We start from the raw sequence: 24,686 nt of genomic DNA, 5'->3' as shown, positions 1-24,686 counted from the left end.
TTGGTTTCCTCTTTGCCTCCCTGCATCTGAAACCCATAAGATTGCAGAGTCATAGAATACCCTGAGTTGGGAGGGTCCCATAAGGATCATCCTGTCCAACCTCACTCCATAAAGAGTCACCCAAAGTCAAACACCCTTCGTCTGAGAGAGCTGTTCAAAAGTTTTCTGAACACTGGCACTTGGGGCCATGCCCACAGCCCTGTGCAGCCCATTCCATGTCCACCGCCCTCTGGTGCAGAACCATCCCCTGATCCCCAGCTGCCCCTCCCCTGGCACAGCTCTATGCCATTCCCTCAGGCCTTGTCACTGTCACACAGAGCAGAGCTCAGCGCTGCTGCCGCCACCATCAGGCCTCCCCTCAGCTCCTCTGCTCTGCGCTGAGCACACCCTGGGACCTCAACCTCTCCCCATAAGTTGTGTGCTCCAGACCCTTTATCTTCTTTCATCACTGCCTTGTTAAGCATCCTGACATGCTGCTGGTATTTGGAGACCACTTCTGGGGCAAGTAATGGACCTCCTACTTAATAGAAGAAATCAGGAATACAAATGAACAATTCTTCAGTTAGAAAAGAGGCTTATTACTGTTATCCAAGCCACAAAGGATAAATACAATACAAATTCCAGAAAAAGTCATTTTGATTCTCTGAGAAAGCACAATTGCTAGCCAAGCCTAGAGGAGATTTTAGGTAGGTCACCTTACTACTGAAAGTTCTGATTGGAAAGGACTGTCAAATAGAAAGAACATTTTCTTGTTACTTTCTGCATCTTATTTAGATGTGGGGAAGAAGAAAAAAAATACCCATTGTGGTAGACAGTGTTACTGAAGACTGCTTTTCATTTCAGGATATTTTTTTTTCCATTAAACTGAATTCAAGATGTAAATCATTACATAAAGAATAATCATAATCAGTGTTTTAAAACAGCAAAATACATTGCCTTCTATCGTCCTCTTCATTTTTATCAAACAGCACAATTCATTACCATAAAGTGCATTAAAAAAAACCAAAAAACCAAGAAAACAAAAACCACTGCAGACAGTTTTTCTGTAAAATCTTTTAAAGTACAAGCAAGGCAATTTCAGCTAACAAAACAGGACTGATAAAATGCAACTGAACTCAACTGTCAAAACACTGTCCCCAAAACGATGAGCTTTCCTTCATGCCTAGAAAATTGTCTGCTTGGGGAGTAATAACAGCCTGGAACAGGCTTACAGTCTGCTTGCAGGGCTGAAAAGAAAGGAAAGCAATTGCCACATCTTGCAGTCAAAATCACAACTATTTCAGATTCCCGTGTTGTAAAAGACTATTATGCGAAAGAAGTGGAACAATGGAGGACTTGAAGTCTTTTTTAAAAAGCACAAGCTGTTTTCTGGCAGGAGTTGAAAGAAGGCTAGCAAGATCCAAACTCAGCAGCTGCAGAGGCCAGAGCATGGATTTGGAAGTGGCCTGGAGAGGCAGCTGCCTGGGCTCCTTCCCACCCCACCTGCCTTAGACTATATGCTCCAAACCCCTCAAAGTGCACGTCCTCTTCTGTCAGTGCCCCTTCTGCCATCCCCTCCCTCCAATCAGCAGCCAAACACGTCTTGTTTGTCTCTTTTTTTTCAGACTGCCATCACCAAAATTAGAAGTGAATGACATGGGTAGGTGAGCAGCAAAGCCTGCCAGGGCTGGTCACCCAGCACAAGGTGACCTTAAGAAGAAAAGCACTGCTAAGAGTCCCCACTCACTGTGAGGAATGGCGCAGCACTTACTCCTAGGTTTCTGTAGGCAGGAGAAAGCAGGCTGTGTGGTATGTACCTGCAACCTCATCACTCCCCACTCCTCACAGAAAAGCTTGAGGTAAATCTGAGCACTCTACAGGTGCTGATAGCACCACAGCATTCCAAATCATTGCAGCTGCCACATGGAGAGATTAAAAAGGATACGGTTCCATGAGACACAAGAAAGATTTCAGTTTCCAGAGACTGAAATTTACTGTACAGTTTGGAAATAATTGCCCTTTTCAATGTGGGATCAAATTGTTACATGTCTGCAATTAGAAATAGTGTTATAAGAGATAGAGATCAAATATTACACACAAATCTGAAGTTACTAACACAATGCCTAAGGGCATTAGCCATCAAGAAGCTACCTCCATCCTACAGTCACATTGCTTTAGTGATACCAGTTGCACTTTCTAGCATCTGAAAATTAAAACAGCCACAATATGAATGCTTTACCCACTTTGTAATGGAATAACTGATGTTAAAAAGAGATGCAAACTCACACAGACAGTATTCAACTGTTAGAGAGGGAAGCGAGAGCCAGAATTTCAATTATTGAAATGTGTACAAAAATTTTATCCGTTACCAGCAGTCTGCTCTATGACTCATCATAGCCTTACAAAGGAAAGATTTGAAGTGGATATTTTTCTAGCAGTTATCCTACATTCCAAAATGCTTTAAGAAAAATAAAGAGTCTCAAACATAGTCCAAATCCAAAGTCTTTCACTATAGGTTTTGTTTTTTTCCAGAGAATACTGGTTTCTGATTAACAGACATACCGCTTAATTACAGATCCTTTGGGTTCAGAGTTTCTGTGGGGTTTTACTAAATTAAAGAATGACAGGACAAGTAACAATTGACACAACAATTTATGGAGCAATGCAGTGTCTTAAAATAAGGCATTGCTATAATAGTTACCATTAGTAATAAATACAAATATAATACATTATTAATGTTAATTCTATTGAAGTGATAACTAAGTGTAGACACACGATATGAAAGTGATGAAACACTGGTAAAGGCTTTACTGATGATAACATCTATTTCCATGAGTTACTTAATAAAGCCAATTAAATATGGGAAAATGTTAGGAACAAAATCACATTCTACTCTGTTTAAATACCTGTTCTGAATACTGAAGTCATTGAAGATCACAGTAAGAAGTTAACTGCATGCCAGAAGATTCCTGAAACCTATTCAACCCAATACCATGTTTTTGTCCGCAAGGGACACCTCATCATTTTGGAATATTTTGTTCCAGTTGCACTAAATGCAAAATATAGGAAATCCACAAATAAAGCAACTCCTGACTACCAGTAGGTCTATAGTATTATAAACTAAAGATGAATGTCAATATATACGTGTATGCATACACATATACACATGTATGCATACACATATACACATGCATGCATCCTTACCTATAATAGAAATAAAGATACCTGCATAGATACATATATATATATATAAATACATGCTTATTTTACATATATATCATTTATTTTTTATATTTTTATGTTTATATCATATATGTCCTTTACGTGAAAATGTATACAAAATGCCTTTATCATTATATATATATACACACACATACTTAAATCATGCCTAATTTTGCTTAGCCAAATAAAAGTCAGACTCGAAAGCACTTCAGCAAAGGGATCACATGCCTAAAAGCACTTTGTACAAATTTTGAGTATTTGGGTAAGACGAGAGTTACAAATACATACAAAATAAACTTAAGATTGCATTCTCTTTCCTTTTTAGTGTCATGCCAAAATAACAGTTCATCAAATAAATCCTCAGTCCCTCCAAGAACAAAAGGTAGATTTCAACTATAACTCAATCTGAAGTTTAAGACAATAATCAGAAGATCACATTGAGATTCTCACTGGGCACTGTGAGAAACTTCATCCCTGAAGCCACAGTAGCTGCATTCAAATATGGCCATAAAAAGAAGTGAACCATAAAACAGTTCAGTTTCAGAACTGGACTAAAGCCCAGGAAGGATTTTTTATCTATACACAAGGTCTTAAAAAGCATTACTGAAATGACAAACACTGGATACAGCTTCAGTTTGCACATTTCAAAAGGATAAAGGAAAACTTTCAGATGAGCATAGAAGAGACCTCCAAGAATGACTGGTAGAAAGTGCCTTAAAATAAAAGCCTTGTGGAGTTCAAGCTGTTTAAGTGATCAAAGAGGAAATCCAGGAATTTTCTGCAGTTCACAAGTACATCCACAGTGGGAGAAGAATAAATACAGAAAATTCTCTCCAATCTAGCACACAACAGAAGAAAAGCAGTGGAAGGTGAAGCAGAAAGATCATAATTAAGAATTTGGAAGAAAAGAAAAAGAAGGTTAATTAATCACTGAAGTTCCACCCCTAAAGAACTCAACAGATTTTGATGTTTTCCCTTTCTAGAACACTACTTCCAAAAAACATTTTTAGGCTCCAGTCTTGCATGTGTACTTAGGCTCATTTAATAATAGCTAGATGCAAGTTCCTCTCTTATGATTTATGTAGGTCAGACCAGAAGATCCCAGGGGCCTCTAGCTTAAATTCATCTTAAGACAAACAAGTGTTTAAATTACCAAGCACGAGATCCTAGCAAACCACAGCAAGCTTTCTAAAACTGCAATTCTTACTTCAGGAAGATTTGCATTTTAAGATGTGTTGTTAGAATACATTATGCAAGTTAAAAACAGAAAAGAAAGGGATGACGTTGTCTGTGGTAAAAGTTTAACAGTAAAAAAAGCTTTTCTTCTTCCATATCAGGAGTGTAATGAGATAGAAACACTCGCCACAAGAGGCCAAAGGATGGGTACTGTAACAACTAACCTCTGTGTAACACACATCAAAGCTCCTGCTGTTACACAAACAGGAAAAACCAACACTGTTCCTGCTTTGTAATAGTGTTTGTGGGCTGCAGAACAGAGAGCAGGCCTGAAAATGGGTTTATTCTAACAAAAAAAAAAAAAAAAGTTATGTCCTTTCTTTTAAATGAGGAAAGTCAGGTAAGTTTATACTGCCAACATTCCGATGCTGATTCAATGATGATCTAATATCTAAACTGAGCAAAAACATTTGTTTTATACGTCAGTAGTTCTGAAATAATCTGCAGAAATTACTTCTTCCCTTTAAGATGGGAAGGCTATCAATGCCACCACAAAAACACCACTGCAGTTAAAGGAGTTAAAGGGAAGACTGTCACATATTAACTTCAATCCACATTTCTTCATACAAGAACATTCGCTTGTCCATTTCATAAATAGACTTCAGGAAAAGAAAAGAGGAGACATGCCAGGGGCCAGAGAGGAACCTGCAGCTGAGCTGGTCCTACACAAATTAATCAACCTCCTTGCCAGCTTTTCTAGACCCACAACACGACATAACAGAGCAACTCCCTGGTCCAGCCTGGTGGCTGGAAAGCAATAAAACCACTGCAGAGTGTTCATCAAGAACTTAAAGGACAACAGTGAGAGCAATGTTTGAATAAGCCTCAGGAGCTTGAAGACAGCACAGCAAAGGGGCTGTGGTGGTCTGTTCCCCTCTGTAACAGCCATTCGCCATTTAGATGTATAGTAATGCAAATACTCCCTTAAACAAATGCTTTGAATAAAAATTAATTCCTCTAGAAGCTGGGAAGAGCTAAATGGGTACCTCAGCTTAGAACATTTCCATCACCTGCCTCCAGTCAAATGAAGCAGAGTAACCCTACAAATTACTTTAAAAGCAAGAGAAAGAAGGGAAACAACTCCAGAAAGCAACTTTTCACCACGCACACTATTTTCATTTTATAACATCATGATTTATGTTAGGGAGCCAGAATACATTTGGAAAGCCATATGACTAAGCCAGTACTAAAACTTTCTTCCATTTGTGACTTCTGCATGTTCATTTGAGATATATCTCTCAAACATTGAACGCAACAAGTACTACAAATAAAATAACATGGGATGCTTTCTGCTCATAAGTTTTCACAGCTTCTAAGCCAAAACAGGGCTGTACTGCTCTCCCTGACTTCACTGGGCAATAACAGTAGCTGCATCTGCTTTTACACTACAACTTCAAAGATATGAATTCCACTCACTACATGTAAGTTTCAGCTTATGTCATTCAAACATAATGTGACTGCAGCAAAAGCAGGCCTACAAGACTTATCAATACATTAGACTACTTTACATCTAGTGGAAGCAGCTAAGTCACCTCTAAAAAAAATGCCTTTTCACTGCAGAATTCTTGTGAGAAAGAATGCTAATGATGACATAGCAGTGCCCTGTCACAATGACTGTGAGAAGAGAAGAAAAGAAAGTTCAAAATTGGAAAGCTCTCAGGAGGCAGTTGGCTGGAAGAGCAAACTCCTTCAGATTTGGCTAGATGGCTGGAAAAACTTGGCTATAATCTTTGCTACCCTGGAGCCACTGTATTCTCTGCCTATCACTCCAAGGAAACAACAGGCACAGTTCTCAGCAAGTTCCAATAACACAGTTACTCTGTCCCAGGTTCTGCTGTGATCTCAGACTTAAAGGGAAACACAATTCTTGAACAAAAAGAGCTGTCTGTTGCAAATAACACTTGTTTCTGTATAGCTTTTCCAGACCAGTCAGTCAAGTTACAGTACTGGACAGTTCTTAGGGACGCAGCTGTGTTTATTTTCTGTTCTAGAAGGAAAATCACATATATGACTTTTCACAAAAAAAGCCAAGCAAGTTTTTTAATCAATTAGTTTTATTATTGTATTATTTTTCAATATTTGTATTTCCCTTCACTGGGGTCTCTCCCAATAAGACGATTCTCAACAGCAAGATGCATCATCAGACACAAAGTGGTATGTAATTTTCTTTGTTAGTGTCTCCTTACATTTAGAACAGAAACGATGCCCACTTTCATTGACGTAAGCTGCGTATGCTCACTTCTGATTTTCCTATTTTGTTACTAAACACCACTTGAAAAGGCAGTATTCAAAAGTTCATCAATTCTACCTTCCCTTTTAAAAACCCTCCAGCATTAAATTCCACAGAACCCATGCTGTAACCATATCAGAAGGTATCCCATTAAAAGACAGGTTTGTGTCTCGCCATACCATGTAACATTCTTACATAGCATGGCGGAATGTCACAACCTCTGCTGCTTTGCTATGTGTTTTGGGTGGGTTTTATGACATTATAACTAGTGCCTGCTTTTGTCCATGTCACTCATGCACCACCTGAAGCCTGAGGGACACACAGCAGCAAAGTGAACAAAACTGCTTTCTTATTAACCTTAAACTGAAATCAATGTATTTATCTAATGCCCCAGTGACACTTAACACTCAAAATGATTTTTCCCTGATGTATTTTTTACATCATGTATACACCACACTAAAAAGAATTTTCTTTGTCCGATATATAAGATCTAAAGGCAGACAGGACAGAATTTACACAGTTGAGAAAATCTTCTTTAAAAATATATATTTTTATATTAAAAATTAAAAATAATGTAAAAATATTTGTTCTCCTCTCACAAGTATTTCAGAAAAATTACATTACTGTACACTCTTATTTAACATAAAGTAAATCATTTTAAATTATACATGGAAACCTTGTGCAGGTGTAACCACAGTGTCATTACATGTGACAAATGACACCAGCTGTTGCCATATCAAATCTTCTTACTTGCAGTTTCAAAATATTCAAGCAGTATTGCCAGGTATATGCAAGATATCAAGTCATGCATGCCACAGGTAAAGCTGTCTGTGATTCTAGCCAACCTCTCCATAAATTTAATATAGATTTTAGAATTATTTGCCACAGAATCAAACACACAATATCAGTCCATAGAAGTGTTGGGTTAACCTACAGTAAAGCAAACCAATTTTACTTGAGGACACAGATCAATAGAAAGGAGCATAATTGTCATCACCATCATCCTACAGGTGAGCTGGCATTGTAAGCTTTAATTTTAGACTGAAGCATCATCTGCAGATCTGCATCAAGGTGTATTTGTTTCACCATTTCTAAAAGTATTCCTATTGCCGTAACAGCGTTAAGAAATGGAACGACCTTGACAGTGTGTTATATTCTACAAATTAGGCCCTGAGATTTTTAGCTGTATCTCAGCTCTTCATATGGGAAAACAAAAACAAAAACAAAAACAAAAACAAAAAACTTCATAATAGTGATGCATTTTCTGCAGAGCCCTCAAAGCAGATCAGAACTGGTAGAGCTCACTTTCCTCATTCCCTTATAGAAACAACTTTAATAAATTACTGGAGAAAATGTCATCTTTTCAGGATGTCTCCTGTATTTTTCCTTTTGGTTTGCTATTAAGCTGTGATCTGAAGTTAAAGCCTTTATCAGACAGCAGACAGGTAATCAGTGAACATTAATAATCTACTCTGGTTTCTCAGAAAATTTAGTGCAAATGTATTATAATGCACTTGTAAGGTTATGTCTGTGATTTCAAGGGCAGCAGCTGCTTTTTTAATATGCAAAAAACGTAATTTTCAGTCTTTTCTGAGAAACACCACAGGATGCTCGAGAAACTACAATAGCAGGCTTTCAACTTTTCCCCCTGCAGATTTATATTCACATGGCAACCAAATTACCCTGCTACCAAGACACAGCATTATTTTTCATACTACATGTCGTTTCCCAGTTATATGTGAGAAGCGACCTTAACTTAAAAATCTCCCATCACTACAAATGCCTATGAACACAGCTAGAAGAATAAGCTTTGGTGCAGTCCCTCAGCCCAGGGAGTTCAGCCCCCATAAAGTCCTATTGCAAAACAAATACAATACAGCTCACTCAAAATGTATCCCACTTGAGGCGAAGACAAGTAAGTGTTGCCAGGACTCAAGCCACTATAAGCCCGTCAAAACTGAAGATCTCTAATCTCCAGGTATTTCACCTGTCCACAAAAAAAGCGTTAACCTGACTCACATCCACATCTCCAGTAACACCTGATAAAGAAAAAGGAGTGAGAAGATGGGGAATGACGTGTTAAAATTTGAAGAAACCAACTGCAGATCTTTAATTAAAATACTTCTTACTGATATTTGCTCTCAGAAGAGTCAGCATAGGATCATTAAGTGCCGATCTTGGATAAGCGACCTCTGACAACTTCGTATGTTGTACAATTGTCCGCACAGAGTGATTAAGAAAAACAGTATACTGACACTGTATTATTTGCTGTGAATTTATAATGACTTAAAACATTGTCTTTCATCTTCACTACAACTTACCTTATTACTCTGAATATACAAATAGCTTTGAAAGTCTCATACATTTACTTTCAAATAAATAATACAAAATTTTTTGTACCTATCCCAAACATCTATCTATTCCCCAAATCATATTAGCTTAATGCCTGGGATATTGGTTTTTGAGCAGTAATTGGTTTCAGGTCTCTTAACAGAAGCTCTTGGCAAGTCAAAGTAAGGATAAAGGCATCTTCCTGTCTGTTTTTCTCTCATTCACAAGAAAACAGGCATTGCATAAAATACTCAAGTCTTGAGGCTGACCTGATCAGCCACAAGTAATGCAGCCATTCAGGCAGATAAAATTCTATCAGATCAAGATCAGAACAGGGATATCTATGCTATTGGTCAGAAGAGCAAAGGGCACTATGAAACTGTAACCCAAAGATAGGATGCAGAGAACACATGCAAAGCTAAATTGTGTACAGTACTGAAAAAAGGTTCAGGCAGGTACAGGTATTCTCATTACAGGTGAAGGATTCAAACTAAGTCAGTGCAGTAAAATCCTGATGCCACTTTCTGCTTCCTTCACTCCCCCGCAATTAGATTGCAGGATTCGGACTAGATAGCCAGCCAGCCAGAAGAGCACACAGTGACCACAGAAACACTACCTCATCCAATCTTAATACCTTATTTGATATCTTAATAGATACTTAAGTCAGAGCTATTCATCTAGTCAATAAGGCATGCATTTTTGGAACTGCATCTTTCTAGTGGCTACTTATCAAATTCTTGATCTTCCAAGCCTTTTCTCAAAACTGTAAGTAGACATTAAGCTTGGCTCGATAGCTGGACTCTTTTTTCAGAAAACCCACTGACCTGTGAAGCTGTCTAGAGTGCTAAGTGGCATTTTGACTTTATGATCTTTGTAGGTCACTTTCAACTGAATTATTCAATCTGAAGTCTCATCATCGAACAATGTGGTCTCTGCTGTTTCTCAGACACGTCAGGGATAGAATATTTAAGACTCCCTATATACTTCCTGGCATATTTCTCAACAAAAGATATGGGAACTAATTCAATACATAAAATTAAGTGCTTCAGAAACGTGGCAACAGATTTTTATAGCCTGCTTCTAATAATTCACATCTGCTCTTATAAATAAGCAGTAGCTTATTCCATATTATGGGAATATTCCATGTACCAAGGCTACCAGAAAGATGCATGTAAATGCCAGACTCCATGCAATGTAACAGCTTTGGGCTAACATTACACATTACTGTCTGGCAAAGAAATATTAATTTAACTCACTGAGTTTAATTCTTTGGAGTTATTTTTTTGCCTCATGTAGCTCAACAATTTCAAATGTTCATTACATATACCCACACAAGCACAACTTAAGACTGCGTTCAAACCCTCTGCTAGATACACAGAAATAACAACCATCAGTTAACACTGCCTCGTGTCAGTCTACAAGATTGCCTTCAGAGTTGCTATGACAAAAGAAAATAATTAAAAAAACACCCAAACAGCACAATATGCTAAAGCAGGAAAGATAATTCCTAATGCAGCATACTAATCAGAATGACTGCATCAAGTCTCCTCCAAGACAAACTACTGAGGGAATCAACTGACAGGGAAGAACACTAACAGCATTAACAACGTGTTCTCCTATCAAGAACACATTTAGTCATTCCATAGATTAAATGTTTAAGCAATCGCTAAGCACATGTGAAATTTTCTGTTCTGATGGTCTGAATTGCCAATAGAAATTAAATACAGTGAGTCATTCTACTCAGGACAGTAGTTCATCATTTCAAATCCTGTCAGGACTTTTTCCACTGAAGCAGGTCAGACAGTTGACATCACAGAGAGGTTTAAGTGGCAAGTGTGGTGCATAGAGAAAGTAGCTACCCCATCACACTCTGACTTGAAAGGAAGGGTAGGATGAAATGGCTACTTTTCAACAGCTGAGGACAGGTACTTCCATTTAAAAACATTAAACAAACATGGAAAGATGTCAGTCTGCAAATGAGAGAGCACAGCACAGCAGACAAGCACCAGCTATGAAGAATGTCACAATTACCAGTCAATAAATTAGCAGATAAACGCAAAAAACTAATGCACACAGAAACATAATTCTAACTTCATCTTCAGAACAACAAGTAATATCTCTGAGTATTGCCATTTCAGAAACACATTGCAGGAATCAGGAACAAATGCAACTTGTACAGACACATTCAAACCAATCCAAAGGTGGAGGCTCTTCAGCAGCATCACTGCTGTGAGACACCTTCCATGGCACGCTGAACCTACAATTTCAAATGGTACAAAAAGGATCAGACAGCTCTTGCATGACAAATTCCCTGAGAACTAAAAACTATGCAGTAATGGCTGAGGAAGTTCCTAAGGTGCAGCTTTTGAGAACCTAGGTAATCCTGAAGAAACGCCATAGGCCTTCTCTGTTCCTATACTCTCCCACAGGCACCTGTAAGAAACAGAACTGCAGGCCAGCCAGAACGTAGGTCTAACCTACGCTGCTCCTCTGTACATCAAAGTCCTGTTATACTGTAATCTGATACTAGAAAAATAAACAGCTTAAATTGAACCAAATAGGTCCTTTGTCTCTGAGAGCTATTAAAACGTTTGGATTAACTACACCTATAGCAGGGAATTAACTAGACCAGCACGTACTTCTTAAGCATGGAGGAAAGCTGTCACAGCCCAGTAGTTTACCATTAACCAACTTTTCTCCACTGCTACAGTGTCGACTTTCCAGTATCAGATGTATTGCAGCACACGGACTTTCATCCCCGGAGAGCACCAACCAGACACGCATTTGCCTTTTTGGTAGCTGATGGTCTGGAAAGGGAAGAGAGGTACTGCATGCCTTAAGCATGCACTACAGGAACTAAGATACAGATGGATGAGAAGTGAAACAAAATTTACATAGAGGGGATAATTACTCATTTGCTCTGACTGTGCTAACAACACCTATTAACTTTCAGGTCACTGGATTGCAATGTTGTAGTTTCTCCAGAGAGAAAAATGCTCATTTCCCTTTTAATACTATGTACACGTACACTGTATGTTGGCTAAGGATTTGGACTAATGAAGGAGGAACTGATCTTTAACCTTCCTTCTCTTATCACTGTATATATAGACCAAAGATGTTTCTTAAAAACAAAATAAAACAAAAAAAAACAAAGAAAAAGAAAAAAAGGCAAATGTAGATTTATGATTTATACAACTAGAGTTGTCCTTTGAGTAGAGAGGAACGGGGACATCAGGTTTGGGCTGTTTTCCTTTCCATGCCTCTTTCAAAATTACATTACAAGGATTTTGTAGGCCTTTGCTAACTGTGAACAACAACCAAGATGGATTTCAGTCTCCAACTGGACTGCTTTGTTTACTGCAGTCACTACATTTTGCAATGGCCAGCTGCTTCAGATATGTGGAACCACAGACAAATAGAGGGCAACATAGGCTAAAGATAACCACAAAACTCAGAAATGGGAAAAGAAAGGTAGGCAAGGCAGTAAAAAGCATGGGGGGGGGGGGGGGGGGGGGAGGAAAAAAAAGAAAGAAAAAAAAAAAAAAAAAAAAAAGACAAGCCCAACAGATAATAAGAGTATTTAAAATGCAAAAAGTCTACTCAAAAACAGGCATGGGAGACAACCAGAACAAAGGACAGCATAGCAACAGCTAATGGGCTACCATCTAAAGGCTTTTGTTAACACTTCTGACTGATATTTTTTAAACATGTTATTCAACACATAATTTGTAACACATTTAAACAGTGAAGTGAGGTTCTAAAAAAAGCTTTGCAGTAAGGAAGGAGGACCTGGATCCTGCATCCATCCAAGTGCCAACACCAGGCTATCAGCCACACCAAAAGTACATCACTGCTCAGTGAGAGTCTGAGAAACTTCTAGCTTCAGTAAATGCAAATCAAAACTGCCACTGTTCTTTAGGCACCCCATGATCTTGGTGTTATTATTTTCTGTGAATATTTTTCAAAATACCAAAAGAAGACATTAAACAGTTTTTGGATGCACAGAAACATGCAAGATTTAGTGTAATTTTTGAGGCCATTGCCAGCTTGAGAGAAAAATCACAAATAAAAATATGGCATCCAAATGCTCCCTTACTGCCTTGCATTTCTTCAGAAGTGTGGGAAGATAAAATACTGGCCTCTGACCACATACAAAAAGCCTAGAGATGCCTTTGTCTCCTCTTCATCTTGTTGTGCACAAGAGTGACCTGAGTAAGCAGAGTTTCACCTGCTGCCTGGGTCCAGCAGGGATCCAATCCATATTTCATCCTCATCACCACCACCAAAATATTCCCATAACTTTTGCTGCAGTAATCATAGAATCATAGAATTACCCAGGTTGGAAAAGACCTTGAAGATCATCAAGTCCAACTGCAGCCTAACCATAGTACCGTAACTCTAAAATCCCCCTGCTAAATCATATCCCTGAGCACCACATCCAAACAGCTCTTAAACACATGCTGTAAAATCTGGCAGTTCCTGGCCTCCTTTTATATAAGAATTAATTTCACTTTGCTGTTTGTACTTTGTCCCCGCAACATGAAACACGCACAGGATTTGATTATATAATCTGCAGATAAGTGGGAGGATTCTGGAGTCCAGCCTAAAATCCTGCCACTTCTTCTATGTTCAAGAGCTGAGCAGAATATTTTCCCAAAGTCTACATGTACGCAGGTGAAACCACAACTGAACTCTTTCATTCCGTAACACTGAAACCATTACAAAGCAGAAAATAATAATAATAATAATCAGATGAGATATTAATATCAAAAATAATTTTTTTTAAAAAGTGCACAAAACATCCATTTAATAACTTCACTTTGGTTCTGACATAAATGGGAACCGCTCCAAAGAAATGTACAGATTTACACCATTTCACACTATCTGGTAACTTCATCAGTTTCAGTCCTGATAAAACACAGACAGCAGAACTGGCACTGACATCACTGCTGCTGGCAGACTTCTCTGAGGATCTGTGGGCTGGCTGAACCTTAGCCTTTTCTCAACAAATGCTCAAGCACACAACATATCAGTAGTCCCAGCAACAGCAGTGCTAGACAGGTCTTGGTGTGCCCTCTCTTTCTCCATCAGTATTCAGCGTATCTTAAGGGCTCAAGGCAACTGGAAGTCTTCAGTGAAGTCAGTCTGGTTTCATTTACCAGCTATTAGCCACAATTTGCAAAGATAACAAACAAAAAAATGTCTTAAAATTTGTTTTTTCTGCAATATGGACTCACCTAAAAAATGAAGGTTCCAATTATTCTGTTTGAAGATGCACAAAATTGCAGGAAGTTTCAAAAACAGGTGGTTCCATTCTTGACATATTTTTACAACACAAATACTAGCAAGGTGAATCTAACTCAAAGGTATAAGACTTTGAACTATCATCTTAGTTTTCTGTTTTTCAACCTTCAAAACTTGATGCTGTCTCCAATATACCTGACTTCAAAGCAGGAAACTGTTCATCCTCACTACAATACGTGCATCCTGAAAACATCTTTCTGAGTTTTGTTTTTGTTGTGTTTGGTTTTTTTAAATTTTGATGGCTTTCCTTCTTCCTCTTCTATCTTATATTTCTTTAAAATATGCAGATTAAACCCCCACAACTGGACACCAAAGTGCTCCTATCTAAATAAGGAGAAAATAGTTAATTTGGTTTTTAAGTCCTTTTAAGATTAACCACTTTTCATCAACGTTGACAAGAGATGCCATAAAATATTTCACACTATTGAATATGGAAAGAAATTCTGCAAGTTCACAGTCCAATATATGGTTCAAAATACCAGGAAGACTGAAGAAAGATCAACAATTTTTGAGAGTTTAATCTCTCAAAGATTTGCCATGTGCTATGGTGCCTTGGTTTAGGTACATTGTACTGTATTCCATCTGTGAGTCAACAGCAACTGGCATGTCTGGTGTTGGCTTTTCTTCAGCATGATAGAGAGAAGGTTGGCATTACAGTTGAAGGAAAAGGCTGAGACTCACTGAATTTACAATATACATTCAACTTAGCCACAAGCATATTAAGTTGGAATGGTTTCTATGGAATGGTTTCAAGTTACAGCAGAGGAGATTCAGGCTGGACAGTAGGAGGCATTACTTCTCAGAAAGGGTGGTCAGGCACCTGGGCAAGACTGCCCAGGGAGGTGGTGGAGTCACCGACCCTGGGGGTGTTCAAGGAAAGACTAGATGTTGTGTTGAGGGACGTGGTTTAGTGGGAGCTATTAGTAATAGGTGAGCGGTTGGACTGGATGATCTTTTAGGTCTTCTCCAACCTTGGTAATTCTATGATTCTATGTTCATCTGCATAAATAATTTCCTGGGCTTCCTAACATTGCTGTACTGACTTATTTAAAAATGTAAACTTTTTTAGAAGAATTATTGTTTCTTGCTGTAAGGAGGCCACATAGCAACTCAAGGTTCATATAGCAGCTTGGAAGAGATCCTGTCTGCACTAAAGCAGTGCAAAGTAAAACAAAAACATCTTTACTTTGACAAAATGTTTGAAGGACTAATGAGAATGGCTGAAAATTTTGCTCTTCCTATCTGCATAAAGAAAATGAGTCCAGGGACTGAAAGTTAACATGTAAGGCAAGAGAAAGGCTTTGGAAGCATCTGAGATGGAGAAGGGAGGAATATGAATGTTCCCACAGAAAAAAAAAAAATGGATCCTCCTTATAATTTAAAGCCATAATCCAGAAGAGGAAACGGAATTGAGTGTACACAGTTTTGCCTAATCTGTGCGCATTTAAAACTATTACGTAGCAATAATGTTCTATACTACTTCAGAAGTATAAACTGACAACTGAGCTGCTGGATGGCAGCCCTACTCATGGCAGGGAGTTGGAATTGGATGATCCCTTCCAACCTGAAACATTCTATGATATCACAAACCCGTACGTACAGTAGATGCTCCAGAAAGACTGTATAGATGAAGATCCAGGACACCGTAGCACTTAAGTCTCAAAATATCCTGCAAGTCAGCACAAATCTGAGAGGCTACAGCAGTCAGAATGTAAAGCTCCATTTTGTGACAGAATAACAGTAAGTCTAAAACCAGGAAATCTTTCAGACATGCCAAGAAAGGAACAATACCACAGCACCCTCAGACGCAGAAAGCACAGCAGATGACCCTGGATTGCTGAGACCAAGAGAAGTCTCGTGCTCAGAAAGGTCATCATAAACATCACAGAAAAAAAAAAAAAAAAAGATGAGCCCTGCAAGGGACAAAACTACAGATAAAAATGCCTGCTTTTTTGCATGAATCCACCACTGGGTGAGTTTCCACTTTCTGTTTTGCTGACACTATGCAAAGAGATACATTAAAATAACTGCATATGCAGCCCATGCTTGCCTCCTATTTTTGAAACACAAGAACACAACAGAAATCTGTTCTATACTTCCCTGAAAATCTAACAGGACCACATCTTTTTGTTCTGATAAGACACAAATTCATGTTTACATTTTCATTCCAAGTTTGTGACCCTAGTGGCAGAGAAATCATGATTTTACTGGCAGAGGGCATCCCTTCCAAACCACCACTTTCTTCACTACTGACTCCAAGGTGGCCACACTGATCTAGCAAAGAGAAAAGTTGTTCTCAAAAATCACTGTTAGAAAGTTCAGCTGAAGAGTGGGTTTGTTGTTTTGTTTGTTTTTTCCAAGCAATTTTACTAATGATTTTAAAATATTATATCAAAAATCTTCCTCTACACTTTCCCTCCCAATTCACTCCACTAGAAAAATTCCATATCCATCCTACAATAAATAAGTATGCATTCAACTATCATACAGTAAAACACATACAACCAGGTGGAAAATTGCTCCTTTCAAGCCATCACAGAAAGAGAGTACATTTAATACGGATCAGGATGAAAAAGAAAAAGAAAAAAGAACAGAAACAGGAGCTTGCAAACTATTTTCATTAACCTCCCCTTCTTTTCTTTCACAAAGATCAATTAACGTTACGGGATTACTGCAAGAAAAAAAACAACAAAACACCATCACCAACCAGTTAGCCTTTTTAAACCTAACTTCATATTTCTCGGAATAACAAGAAGGATGTGAATGCAAGGTTTTACCAGCCACATAAGACCTGTGCAGCAAAGAAGTTACAAATGAAAACAGCAAACAATACATAGAGGCCTTATGAAAGCAGATAACACTGTCCATTTGTGTAAATGACAATTAACAGCAACCCAAGCTTCACTAGTGCTCACTGTATTCACATAATCTAATTCCCATTTTCTCATTTTATCACCCACTTTCTCACTTCATCACCATCACTCCCAAGTCTCAGCTATCTTCTGTTCATACAGGAGAGAACTCAGCAATAAAGGCCCACGAAACAACAGACCACTGCATAGCAAACCGAATTCATGCACAGCCAGTTATCTCAAGCTTTCATTGTTCGTAAGGAGACAAAAAGTTCACACCGACTACTGGTAAAAATTCATGGAATTTAAATTAAAAGAGAAACCTATATTGCCATTACTATTTGATTTCTACATAGGCCAAAAGAGGAGCTTTAAGCATGATCTTTCCATGGAATATGTTCTCTGTAGTTTGCCTCTGTGACACATGCAAACATTCGCATTCTCAACTCTACTGGTGAATTTCTATGTCCACACAGCTGCTATCCCCCATTTAAGGGACTGTTCTGTTCTTGAGAAGATTAGTTTCTTAACTAAAAGATATTCATGTATACACATTATTTTGGGAAGTGGAAAAAGTGTCACAGTATTGGAAAAATTAACTCCTCTCGGTATACTTTGGTATGATGCCCTTCTATCCGAATTCTGCAATTACTTGAGTCTCAGAAAACAAAACTAAAAATGAAAAAGGATCATGTGATTAAACTCTTCCAAAGTAACCCCTTCTACAATGGATATGATTATTTCCCCTTCTCCAAGTACAAACAAGTCTGCCTAAGGAGCATCGACAGTGATCATCCATCATTACCCTGTTGCTACACCCAAGTATGTATTTTATCATTCTTCCTCCTTCTCTATGCCCTCTGGTGCATCTTTCCACAATACTTTCCAACACTGACAGTCTCTGAATGTTGTTCCTGATCATATCTTCCTAGCTAATGAAACATTTGGAGAATCTCTAAACACTGACTAGTCCACACGGGCTAGAAAGTCCTAGCCAGAAGATTCTATTCTTCATACTGAAACACGGAATATATCCATTTCACAAGTCCTCAAGCCTCAACAGAAAAAATAATCTAGTAAACAGGTAGAGGCCACTAGAAAATAAGTTTCTGAGATGGCCAGAAGGTGCCAAACAACAGCAGGTGACTGTATTAGGAACAAATTTGGTGTAGATGTTACACTAGCAGCTGCATCCTGGAGATTTCTCCAGGAAATTCCAGCCTGCTGCTACAGGCAATTACTCACGGCTCTGCAGAAGGGCACGGCCTCACAAAGGTCTCCTGCAAAAAAAGAGACGCAGGAAGAAAAGTCTGTGATCCTCCCAGAAATTCAAGGTAAGGTGCAAATGAGAACAGGATGCAGATTAACACAGCATAGAATAGTCTATGCAAGATTCTAAGCTGCTCTCGTCCTGTGCTAGATGAAGGAAGTGTAGAAATACAGGTGCTAGTACAGCTGACATTAGTGTCAGGGACTGCTGCTTGGTAACAATAAATTTTTTAGTTCCATCTGTGAATAAAATTACCCCAGCAGTTCCTCTGGACAGACAAAGGTCTGTTCTGCAGGAAACTTACACTTTGCTCTTCCCAGTCAGAGGTGCAGCAGATTTCCATGCAAGATGAAATGGAAGATGAGTGAGAAGAAAAGTAAGAGGCCAAAAGTAGATATTCCAATGACCATCTTTTTGTTTTTAAAAGATAGGAATTAAAGTAGCCTGGGAGTTTTACTTGTCCCAGGCTGAGGCTTCAGGGCATTTAAGTTCTCCCTTACGTTTTCAACCAGTGCTTTAAAAAAAGCTGAAAGCAAATCAAGTAAGGCAAATTGCTGGCCAACCATCCAACCAGTTTGTGTCAAAAGTAGCTTCTTCTACGAAGTACAGAAAGCATTTTTATTAATAGAACAGAGTGAAGAAACCAAATGCAATTCAAAAGAACAGGAAAGTTTATTCTATGAACAAAGTGACAAAAATTAAATCTTCAAAATTAAAGCTTCAATGACCATAACACTCTTCTTCAGAACAAGCTAAAAGATGTATATTTAAACAATTATGGCGCTATCAACTGGAAAATACATTTTGCAAAACCAAAATTTCTGTTAACGGTTTTACGCTTCATTTTCACTCTTTTGGTGAAGCGGACAGCTATTCGGAACAGGTACAACAGAGAGCATAAATCTTCTGAATGGTTTTCCCTGGTTTCCCATAAGGAAATCACTTTTTGTAAAATACAGCCATGAAAAATGCTGCAGGATAACAGGATGAAAGGTTAAACCTTCATCATTATTACAGAGAAGCCACTGCTTTGGAAGTGAAATGCTTAAACAGCATCACACAAGACCTTTAGCTATTACTGTTTTCAAAGTACAAACCCTGCTGTTTAGAACTTCATTTCTGTTACTGCACCTTTGAAATTCTTCCTGTACTACAATCAGTACTGCACAATTAAACAGTAATCCCCTGCCAATTTTAATTCGCACCAAATGAGCTGATATTCTCCTATAATTCTGAGATACTGCAGCACTGGCTAGAGAATAGGCTGTTGTTTTTAATCTACAGTAATCAACAGCGTGAGTGACTATGCCAGGAGAGTGGCAAATAGTTCTATTTTTAAACCATAAAAACATATGTTGCAGCAGTACTGTTACACAGGGAGATGCCACCATTATCAGTAAAATCAGTTAAGGATATCTGGATCTCTCCCTTCCCATCTTCAGTACTTTGACCCATTTTCTTTTTTTTTCCTCCAAAACCAAAACATCTTAAAACATTTAGGTGTTGGAGAAAGATGCTCTCTGCTCCTTGGGGTTTTTTAATGGGACTAGTATTAGATCTTGGAGTCAGCTCAAGAAGATTTTTCAATTTAAATGGCAAAATCTTCTCGTTAGGCAATCTCTTTTTTATCTTGCTTGAATTCCCACAGGTCTATTAGCTCTGAGGAACAACAGTACATGAAGTCAAAACAAACAGCATGGGGAGGGCATTCTGTTTTGATTTTCACATGAATCATGCAAAGACAGCTCAAGAGGAAAATTATGACAAATGTCTGCAACATATAGGAACAGCAGGGGGAACAGAGCCAAGAGGGAGCAAACTGCAGCAAATGAAGGGGAAAGGGAAAAAAAAAGAAAAAAGAGTTATTTTGAACCTCTCATCAAGCATTTCACTATTAACTCATTTTTAACATCATGCCAGGAAGGATAAGCTGCAATGACTGAAAAGTCAAATGACAAAACACTGCCCATTCTCTTACTGCAATTAAAAGCTTTCTTTGCTCCTGGCCACTCTCCACTGGGTAGAATAGCAGTGCAAAGCTGAAATGACTGCTCAGTACAGGGCACTGGACTACCAACTGACTGACTCATCCTCCTGGTGCTGCCAAGTAACACCACTACATGGCTCACGATATTTAAAGACTGTCATACCTCTTCTCAGTGCCAGGAAAATCTTTCAGCACATATTTCTGCTTTTAAGAAAATGCAGCATTGAAATCTAGAATGCAAATATGAAGAAACACCTGACCAAATCTCTTTCTTCACCTCTCCATCTCCTCTCCCATTTTCTCTGAAGCTTTCAGGAGATGAACAAATCAGGCACAGAAAAAGGCATGGGATCTCATTTACTAAAGCCATCCTTCTGTAGAGCTGGAAGGTGAATTGGTAGAAACTTTTGACTGAGAGCTTACAGCAGGAAGCCTGACACGTCAGACAGCGAAGGACTTCACATGAATTTATCCTTCACGCCTAATTAATAAAAAAGCAGCCAGCTGCCTTTGAAAGTAACTTGGCTTTTCTGTCTCCTTCAGTTGCTGCCCTTCTACATGTAACTGTAAGGAAGGGAGCAACACTTTTTCCTCGCAGTCAAACAAGGAACAAATTCCCTCAATACACAGGCTGAAGCAACGTTATAGATTATACAGATAAACATTACCTCATTATCATCCCTGCAATTCATCTCTCCATGAAGGAGCTAAACTTTAGCAACCTGACAAAAATACTTTGAATTACAGCTCATTATTTCCTTTAGTTATTACTAAAATATTTTAAGGCTATGTAGACCAGTAATAAACATTATGAAAAAATTTAATACCCGAAGTTGTTTTCCAAAGAGTAGGGAAAACTCATCTTTTTTTGGGTACTCTGTGATACCATAAGTAAATGTTATTAGTCAGACCTTGCTAAACCATATACATTTATCAAAAAAGAGCAACAGAATATGAAGTTCTGTTCTAAAGTAAAGCATACTAGGACTAGAGGGAATGGTTTCAAGCTGCGGCAGGGGAGATTCAGACTGGACATAAGGAAATATTACTTCTCAGATAGGGTGGTCAGGCACTGGAATAGACTGCCTGAGGAGGTGGAGGAGTCACCAACTCTAGGGGTGTTCAAGGAGTGATTGGATGTTGTATTGAGGGACATGGTTTATTGGGAGCTATTAGTAATAGGTGAACAGTTGGGCTAGATGATCTTTTAGGTCTTTTCCAAACTTGGTGATTCTGTACTACTGAAAGACTGTTTTTATAAGGAAAATTAAGAATGCGGAAAATTCTAAAAGTAAATTATATGGAGACAACCTGAATTCATTTTCATTTAGAAGCAGAGACACCTAAGTAACATCTAAGATTAATCCCTGTGTATTCTTGGTTCACACACAGAGTAAACGTGTACCAGTACACTACACCAGTACCAATAAGACTGGCCAGAAAGTCTTTGTCATTTTATAGAGCCCATAGGTGTCATTTCACAATTCCATGTAATATCTCCTATTTTCAAACAGTTTCAAAATCAATTTATCCCCATAATTCACATCATAATAATTACACAGACACATTTTCTATCTGGACTAAATAAACACAGCACATTTCAGGCAGATGGAATACTCTGAAGCTAATAACATTTACAGTTATGATTGCTATGCTAGAAATATAAGCGTCGTGCTTCAGGACATAAATTCAAGAGTGTTCCCCTTGACTTATCAGACACTCTAGAGAGAACATTCATCCACTTTGCTCTGAACTCTGAAGTACACAAGGGGATGCTCCTCAGAAGGGCTCCTGAGCTGACAGCCAACTGACATATCACAGTGCACTCTTCAGACAAACATGCTACTCACTGAAGCTGGTCTCACAGATGAATAAAATGCTGATGCTAACTCGCTTAAATTACCAAATTAGAGTAAGCACACATGTATTGCTCTTAGGAACTCAGAGGTTTATATTTAAAATATTACTTAAATAACAACAAGTGACATTCTTCATAAAAGGTACTGACTCAAAATGAATTAACAAGCACAATTTGATTCAAGTAAAAAGAGTTTATAAGACCCCCTCTCAGTGTTCTCTAGGCTGAGCATTCCCAGGTCAGCCCTTCCTCCTAATTATTTTTGTGTGTGCCCGGGCATTCATAAATCTTCACAAACAAATGAGAGCATTTGGTTTGGTTCCTATCTATTGACACGCCAGAAATGAAGAGAACAGTGAAGTTAACACTGCTCATCAGCTGCTCCCTATTGATTATTTTCTCTCCAGCAGCACATACATTGATGTTTCATTTGAGGACTCTCCAAGGTAATAGCTAGGTAGAGGACTGCAGTTACTCATTTCACTACTGCTCCTGAATTGTTGTAGCAAAACATAATTGGACTTAAGGATCAACTTCTGTATACTCCCAGTGGAGTGAGTCACATACATTCCCATCTCTACCTCTTGTTTCCTCCCTCAATCCTTCTGTTCCACTCTTTGTGGAAGCTCCCATCACCCTGGCTGTCTGCAGAGCATGACACATGTAAAGGCATCTCCCTTTGAAAGGAGCAAAACAAGGTATAGGCTGTAAAAAGAGAGAACAGTTTTACAGGATGGCTGGAAAATAATTTCCCCATCCCCAGAGAGAGCTTCTTTGCTGATAGGCAAAAACTTTACAGAGGCAATCTTAGGTGCAATTCTACATGTACAACATCTCTCAAGGTCTGACAAGAAGAGTGGCTAAGTAATCAAGAGCTGCAACCCTCAGCTATCAGCAGCAGCATTATTAACATTTCCTATATTTCAAGTTTTCAGTTTCTCAATGTTTATACTTTTCGAATGCACCACTTATAACAATTCATACAGAGAATGCTCACTGCCCATCTGTTACATAACATGTTAAAGAAATGTGACACTTTATTTGTTTCACGGGAAAAAAAAATTAAACAATTCTATTAAACTATACATCATAGCTGACCACTACTTACTTTCTAAACATTGTTCCTCTTTTGGATTTCCTGCTAAGCAAATTTTCCTATTTCCATTATGTACACAGCCATGTAAAAGAGGCTGTATAGTTGATTTCATACTGGATTATCTATTTGTTGTATTCAAAAGGAATGAACTAGAAATATAGGCATTTTCTTCTTATTAGGTGCAATAAGACATTTAAGAGAACAAGTACTCCGCGCTCTAGATTTCTGAGACAGAACATCAACTCTGGGTATTAAGCAACAGAAGCCATGTGTCTGTCAGCTTCCCAGGCACACAATAAATGTCACAATTCTCCAAAATGCCTGAACTACTCGTTTCTAAGTGATAAAACATCCTGTGCCTCTAAGTAACTACACAGATCCTTATTCTGAATAAACACCAAGTAAATCAAGTCTCAATTCCAACTGAGATACATAAATGTTTGCCTACTGCCATTCCATCTACAACGAACAACAGAGCCCATGAAGCTGTCAGAACAGTTCAGCACTGTATATGCAAACCCATTAACATGTGCTCTCTTTATACACTGTGTGTTTACCAGATAAATCAAGTAGCTAAGCTGCTGGTCCCATCTTGAGTTCTTCCTTATATAAGGAGCAGCACTGTGAGTTTTGTTCCACTAAAAACTATGCTTGCTTACGCAGAACAATGTAGGCAGGTGCAAGATTGCTCTACTTCATCTGCAGGAGCCTTATGACTCTGTTGGGGACCCATCCACTCAGGGCACAGCAGAACCAGCTATGCTGCTAGTATAATACCAAACACACTAATAACATAGGAGAATTATAATAACGAAATGCAGGTAATGCTCAGTGCTTAGAAATAAGTGCTAGAATTAGACATTTGTCTCTGACACAATATTTAGTTATTTCTATTCCTATTAAGTGCCACATAATACACTTCGAGCTGCTATTGAAGACCAATCTCCTATTACTTGTTAACTAGCAGGTATTTAATAGAGGACATTAGACAAAGAAATCTAATTAAGTGGAAACATAAGCATCTGCATGAGGGCCACTGCTGAAACAGCAACAGTCTGTATCCATGCTGGCAATAAAGCAGGTACATGCACGCACAGAGGCCCTGGATTTGGGCAACATAGACAGGGCATGGTACAATCTACCTGCAGTGTTTTCATTCTTGTGCTGCTCAGACAGGCTGTCTTAGGGAGACTTTCATCAAAATCCAGCGAAGCTCAGTTCCCTTGGCAATGTACTACTTGACACGTAGAGTATGCTACCTAGCCTAAATCCCTAAGCAGTACTTATGAAAAAATAATAACAACAACAGGGTATTTTATGT

General features: G+C 38.5%; 1 protein-coding gene across 3 annotated transcripts in view; it reads right to left on the bottom strand.

Moving 5' to 3' along the window:
* CCNY (cyclin Y) overlaps positions 1-24,686 on the bottom strand; it is a 110,951-nt gene that overhangs the window by 47,351 nt on the left and 38,914 nt on the right. The window lies entirely within an intron of this gene.

This window comes from Excalfactoria chinensis, chromosome 2 (assembly GCF_039878825.1).
Source record: "Excalfactoria chinensis isolate bCotChi1 chromosome 2, bCotChi1.hap2, whole genome shotgun sequence".
NCBI classification, from domain to species: domain Eukaryota; kingdom Metazoa; phylum Chordata; class Aves; order Galliformes; family Phasianidae; genus Excalfactoria; species Excalfactoria chinensis.
The sequence above is the reverse complement of the archived record's forward strand: the minus strand, read 5'-3'. Positions and strand labels throughout refer to the sequence as shown.